Here is a 7,168-nt window from a genome sequence, read left to right as displayed (position 1 = left end):
TAATTTGTCCCCCTGCCACATTGCCCCAAGTAGCATTGCACAAGATCTGAGGCTACACAATGCCACATGGGGCAGTGTGTCCCAGTGGCATAGCTAGGGCATGTGGAGGCCAGGTCCGTGACATCAGATGTCACCCCGTGGATGTGCCTGACCCGGAAGTAATTCTGGTGACATGAAAATGTCATCACAAGTTACTTCTGGATTTACGGTGTGCTCCAAGCAGTTGTGAGCTGCAATGAGTGGTCCATGGCTTTTTCTTTTTTTCCACTGGGAAAAATGCAAAAAAGTGATCATCCACTTGCATCCACTCTGAGCGCCTTTAAGAAGGGTGCAGGAGAAGGTACTGCAGCAGCAAGGAGAACTCCTTGCCTCCACAGTACCTTCTCCTGCCCCCCAAAATGGTTCTGTCTCCCCTTCCAAATCTCCCTTCAGGTGTGTAGGTTGGCACCCCCTCAAGGTGTGATACCTGGGACAATGTACCCCCTTGCCCCCCTTAGCTGTGCCACTGGTGTGTGTTGGGTGGGAACATGGTGTACAGAGCCTGCTGGAATGCAGCAGAAATCTGTAACTGCTGCCACACTCACCATGACAGTACAGTCAGGGGATCCTGTCCATTTAGCTGCTTGGCACCACAGGTGCATGCAAAAGTGGTCACAGAAATAGGGCAGGCGCAGAAATTAAGGATCATGTTTGAACAGAGTTATGCCAGCTTTCCAAGAGGTGTACACACTTTGCCCCACCAGTCTCTGGGCTCAATTCTATCCAACTTTCCAGTGCCATTGCAACCATGCCAACAGAGCGTGCACTATATTCTTTGAGGGGGGGGGGAGTCACCGAGGTCTCCTCAAGGTAAAGGAACATTTATTCCCTTATGTTGGGGCTCTTTTGTGGCTGCATCAATGATGGAAAGTTGTATAGGATGGGGCCCTTCGTCACCTGCGGTGTTTTGCAAGGGAATGATAAAGGCATAGAAAGCATTTCTAAGTTAATGTGATTGGTGCCTTTTAGTTGGCTCTGGCTTTTTGTAACCATTTTTTAAATGTTTTATATTTTGTTATTTTTATCCAGGTTATTGTTACCCTGCACATGCCTGATCTCATCTGATCTCGGAAGCTAAGCAGAGTCAGGCCTGGTTAGTACTTGGATGGGAGACCGCCTGGGAATACCAGGTGCTGTAGACTTATACCATAGTCTTTTGAGACTGAAGGTTGCCAACCATTTGGATGACAGAAAAAAAATAAATAAATCAACCAACCAGCATCTGCTCATGACTGCGAAAGTCACATGGAAATCAGCAAGCATCGATCCCAGAAAACAATATAGATGCCATTACCAGGCATACTAAATTATCAGGGGAGGGCAAGGCAGCTTCATTCCCCTATTAGGTACAGGTCTATATCGTGCATTCAGAGTACTTATAGCAATTCACATGGTTATCTTGATCTTACAACAGTGGTGTAGCTAGAGGGGGTGCAAAGCACTAAGTTTTGCAGGGAGCCTCACCATTGTGTGCAAGTGGCCCTTCCCCTTTGAAGCCAGTTTGCTCCCCCCCAATGGCTCCGAGGGGGAGGGGCTGTTTGCATGCTGCAGTGAGGCTCCCTGCAAAACTTAGCGCTCTGCAGCCCCTGTAGCTACACTACACCATTGCTTAAAACAACCCCGTAAGGTGAGTTTGACCATCCAGATACTGTAGCTGGGACAGAGGTTTGCCTAAGGCCACCTAGCCAGCATTCATAGCAGAAGTAAGATTTGAACCAGAGAAGTCCTGGGATCGTGACTTCTAAGATTTTGGGGCTTAGTCTCTGCACTGCTTTGCTGCACCAGCTCTAACCAATTAGCTAAAATACGGACCCTAGGTGGACATGCACAAAGCATTTTTGCTTTGTCCAGTTATGTGAGGAAGGGAAAGCATACTTTTCATGGTCACCTTGACCTGATGTGGAGTCTTGTCCTTTCCTATTTCCTGAGTGGTTTTATTTTAGAAATGAATGATGCATAGATTATTTTTATGTATTTTAATTACTTCTGATTGCAAGTTGCCTGATGTCTTTTATTAATAGGAAGTAGACAATTGAGGCTGCAATCTAATGCACACTTTCCTGGGAGTAAGCCCCTCTGAACACAATGGGACTTACTTCTGAGTACAGATGCATAGCATTGTGCCATAAGGCACTTATTACGTAATAATCCAATCGTATGCATGTTTCTTTAGAAGTAAACTCTGTGATGGTAATGCCGTGCTCTGGTTGCACAGAGCACATTACTTGGTTGCAAGCCCCACTGAAATCAATGGGATTCAATTAAAGAGAGATCATGGATAGGATTGGGCCTCTGGGAGGGACCATGGCTCAGTGGTATCACTCATATTTTGCATACATAAGATCCCAGTCCAATTAAATTCAGGTAGCAGCTCCAAACCTCCATCAGACACACAGATGTGCTGCTGGTCAGAGTAGATAATGGCAGAATAGATGGGCCGAAAATCAGATTCAGCACACTATATGGTAAGGGACAGTCCCGGCCATTCCAAATTTGGGAGGGGAATGAACCCGCCCTCCTTCCAAAACTCCACCCGTGCGAAGTGAAGTAGGTTAGTATCTCTGTTTCAGCCCAAATGACAGGAAGCGATAGAGAGTGCAGGTACGTTTCCGTGGTTTGAGAGTACAAAGCTAAAAGAAACACAGGAAAGAGGGTTCAAAGTCTTTCCACTGAAAAGCATCAACTATATTGTTTTATGCTTTGTTTCAGCTGCACAAAGAGGCCACACGTACGTTTCCAAAAAAGACAAGCTTTTTTCGATCACCTGAGCAGATTTTCCATGGCTTCAATGCATCAGCCATTGCACTGATACATCACTCTCTCTCAGTTATTATTAGAGTGCTCGTGGGGCGGGGGGGGGATTTTGTCAGGTCATTTGGAAGTTACATATTGAATCAAGCCTGCCCTTTCCTTTCCAGTTTTAGAACTGTTGATGTTGGTTTGTCAAGGTCATAGAAAGTTCTCCATTCTGGGGTTTACGAAATGAAAATCTGCTGGTGCAATGGAGCCCCTCCTACCCCACCCCCTTAGTGGGGAATGGGGTGCAGTGTAAACAACCTCTCCCTCTGGTTATTGGCTCAAGAGGGCATGGCAGACCCTTTAAGCTTTCATGATGCTTGTGATTCTGTAATAGACAATTTAAGTCCAAGGCATGATCAACCCTGGATTAACCATTAAGCAAAATAAGCACATGCTTAAGGCATCAAGGGAAGAGGGGCATCACAAAGTTGTTGTTTTTTTTTTTTTCAGTGCTAGATTTACGATGGACTACAATGCAAAACAAAAACAAAAAAACAACCCAGTGAACCAAAATAAAATCTGGAAAAAGAAGGGAGAATCAATGAACCTAGAATAGATTGATTCAAAATATATTTTAATGAAATGTTTTTGAGGTTTTTTTTACTAAATTCTGCTTTAAAGCACCATTCACTTAAGAAAATACAAGATATTAAATTAAAATATCATTCCATCTATGTTTATTGGTATCTAATTCTCATGTAGTAATATTAAATGGCTGTCCAATTGGATTTAGAGTTGTCTTTGTATTCTCAATTTAATGTCACTTTTTTAATGCAGTGTAATACTGGTACTTTATAGTGTTGATGGTAAATAAATCTTACTGTAAATTTTGTTTCATTTCAAAAAATAAAATGTTATTTTGAATTACATATATATGGGACCACCAAAAGCTTCTCAGTGCTTAGGGCCTTTAAAGTCTTAATCTGGCCCTGATCCAGACTTGCTGCACCCCTTCTAGCTATGCCACTGCAGTGGCAAGGTCAGAAAGGGGAAGAGATGGGCATAAAGTGGGAGGGACAAGGGCAGGATAAGGAGGAGTCAAAGCATACCAAATTCTAATCCTCTTTCAGTCTATGGACTTGCCTCCAATGTCAGGAGAACGCAACACCAGCAACGGAGCTGGCAGGCATGCGTTGTAGGTCATCCCCACCAGTTTGCTGTCTTCCCCAGTTCACCACTTGAAGTAGCTGGTTCACCCAATAACATGGGTGGTCCAGCACTTCCTGGGAAGCTTCCCATCTCTATGCCAGGAAAAAAAACTTCAACTGTTAAAGAGATGTGTGCTCGGCTGCAATGAAAAGCATGGGACCAAGACTGGAGATAAATGTGGCACTCCGACTGATGATGGAAAATGCACTTGTGTATTGAATGGGAGGGGGAGTGATCACAGGATTGACCCAATCCTTTCAAAGTGAGTTGGTTGCTGTACAGGCTCTTGGGAATGGACATTCCAAAGATTGGTTGGTAGTGAGTCATAAAGTATACATAAAGTCAAAAGGAGGTGGAGCCTCAAAGACTTCCAGAGAAAGGCTTGGTTATTATTATAAACATTTTTTTTTTTGTTCTCAGCTGTTTCACTGCCTTCTCTCTCATGGTGAAAGCATGCGTGGCTAACAGCATAAAGAGATTACCTCTTTTTTCGTTTTGCAAAGGAAGTGAAATCACATAGGGGAAACATGAGAAGCTCTCTTGAACTTTGTGCAAAATGTTGCTTAAGGAGGTTTCATTCAGCTCTGTGTCAACACCAAAGTACACTTCCTCTGCTAATAATTCTGGCAAGTTAATCTGCAGCATTTCCTATACGGGCCAATTATTTCATATCTGCTGAAGTCAACAAGAATCTGATTGCTAATGTAAATAATGTAGGATCAAATGAACTGCATCCTCCATTTAAAGAGAAGGGGGTCCAGCTGTTTAAGTGAACTGGTTTGAAAGAAAGAGACTGGGGGCCCAATCCTATCCAGCTTTCCAGCACCAGTGCAGGTGCAATGCAGGCCAAATGTTCCCTTACCATGAGGAGGTTTCCATGACTACCTCCCCACCAAAGGATGCAGTGCACATCCCACTGGCATGGCTACACCATCACTAACAAATTGCATAGGATTGGGCCCTGCAATCCTATACTCACTTCTATGGAAGTAAGCTCCATTAAACCCAATGGACCTTACTTTAGAGGAGACATGCATAGGATTGTGCTGTGAAGCTCAGAGACTTGCTGCAGTCTTCTAGTGTTGCTTGCTTGAACTTATTGTGTCCCAAGCGCTTAAGGGGGGTAAAAAGTGTTCATTTTTCTACTCAATCTACATCCCTGGCCACTAAGAGCCTGCATGAATAAAGCATCTTATGTACAGGATCAGGCCTTGGTGACTTTCCAGGGGAAGAGAATTCCAAAGATGGAGATCAGCCACCAAGAACATCTCTCTGCACATCCCTGTGGTCCTGCCTTCATTTTGATGATACACTAAAGAGAGCACTCCTGGTCAAATTTAAAGGTCATGATGGAACATTGGATTGGAGATGGTCACTTTGGGTAGGCTGGGCATAGACAGGAGGGCTGCAGCTGGACAAAGATGCGGGGTATTTGTGAACTGAGGACAATTGAAACTGTGGCTGAAGGAACTGTGGATATGGAGGGATACCTGTATCATCAAGAATTTACCCCGTAACTTTGAGTAGCCCTCACGTGTTGCTGTCACAGTGTTCTGTGTTCCTTGCCTCTGGCTCTGCTTCAGAAGTAGCTTGATCCTATGCTGGGACGGGTGAAGGCAGCCCAGGAGGCACTTCAGGCCTGGAGGGGATGCGAACAGTGGCAGGAGTTGCTGCAAAACCCTATCCCCTCTCCTGGGCCTTGGAGCCTGACACAGGTCTCCTAGGTTCTGTGCCATATAAATAGCTGGCACAGTTCCAAGTATGCCCATCAAGGCTGCTGGGACTCTAGATGCGGTAAGGGAAGCAATGTTCCCTTATCCCAAGGAGACCTCTGGCTGCTTCCCTAGCCCTGCAGGATATAGCAGTGCCGCCGTACCACGGCACACTGGGAGTGGGGATAGGATTGGGTCCTGACTACCAGTAGAAGGGAGAGAGGCAGGGACTCTCATAATGTCACGGCCTGAGGCAGTGGTGTAGCTCATGATCTTGTAGCCCAGTGCCAAGCTCAAAATGTTGCCCCGGAAGTGATGTCACAACCGGAAGTAATGTCACGTCTGGGCTTTTTCAAAAGTGAAAAGGCATCTATCTGCTATCTGGGGTCAAAGAAGATTTGTAGCCCCCTCCCCCCGACAAAATCTAATGAATTAAGTAAATAAATAAAAAGTGTGACCCGATAAGTTCAAGGCACTGTATTGGGGTGAAGAGGGATGCTTAGTCTTCTCTTACTCTAAGAGGGGCACGTCTTGAACAACAATCAGTCTCGTAGGTCAGTTTTGAGTTAAGAAAATCCACTTTTTGTTCTATAAGGCAATTGTGTTTTCATTTTCTGGTTAATTAGCCATAACTTTTGAAAGAATACAGATATTCCAGTGCGGTTTGTTCACTGCATTCTACATTAAATTACCTTTCCAATGATATAGAACATGATGGTATTAATCATATATACCAAGATTTTCACAATTTTGGTCACTAGTGTCAAGCTCAGCATGTTGCCCCCCTAAAGCTTGATGTCCGGTGCAACTGCTACCCCCTGCACCCCCTTAGCTACGCCACTGGCCTGAGGTATGTTTTACTGAACACTGGGAAGAGGAGAGAGAAGTGGGACATGTATTTCAGCAAAAGCTGCATGTTTTGGGCCATATCTCGTTTGGTCCCCAGTGCTGAAGCCATTTTCCATCCCTGCTTTATTTACACAGAGTTGTTTGTTTTCACCAGACCCAAGGAGGAAACAAACCTTCTAATTGCTTCATTTATATGGTTACTCTTTGGCATTCTTCCTCCTTGGCTATATCAATCGCATTTGTCTCCCATTGCTTGCTTTCAGCTATGTTCAGCAACTGGAAGAAGGGAACAGAGAAGGGGAATGGCCTCAGTCCTCTTTTCACACACACCCCTCTCCTTTGCACACAAGAGAGTGACAAGAACCTGCTTGATCTCTGATTGTGTGGTTGGTTGGTTGCCTGGCCAGGTTTAATTTTTTTCTCTCTCTCTCTCTTTTATTCTGTTTGTTCTTCTTTTGTTTGACTGCTATGTTGTATGAAATGTAAATAATCCACAAAGCCAAAGATGTGCCAACAGGAAGTGAATTTCTCAATTTGCCATTCAGACAGAAAACCGCTTGACCACAATCCAAAGAGATGTTGCTGCAGATCAGTCCCACGAATGTCAGTGGTTCATATCC

General features: G+C 44.6%; 1 pseudogene; it reads left to right on the top strand.

Moving 5' to 3' along the window:
- The first annotated feature begins 1,062 nt into the window (after positions 1-1,062).
- LOC136650573 (5S ribosomal RNA) lies at positions 1,063-1,181 on the top strand (annotated as a pseudogene).
- The last annotated feature ends 5,987 nt before the right edge of the window (positions 1,182-7,168 follow it).

This window comes from Tiliqua scincoides, chromosome 4, assembly GCF_035046505.1.
Source record: "Tiliqua scincoides isolate rTilSci1 chromosome 4, rTilSci1.hap2, whole genome shotgun sequence".
Lineage (NCBI taxonomy): Eukaryota > Metazoa > Chordata > Lepidosauria > Squamata > Scincidae > Tiliqua > Tiliqua scincoides.
Note: the sequence above shows the minus strand (reverse complement) of the source record. Positions and strands in the feature narration are given on the sequence as shown.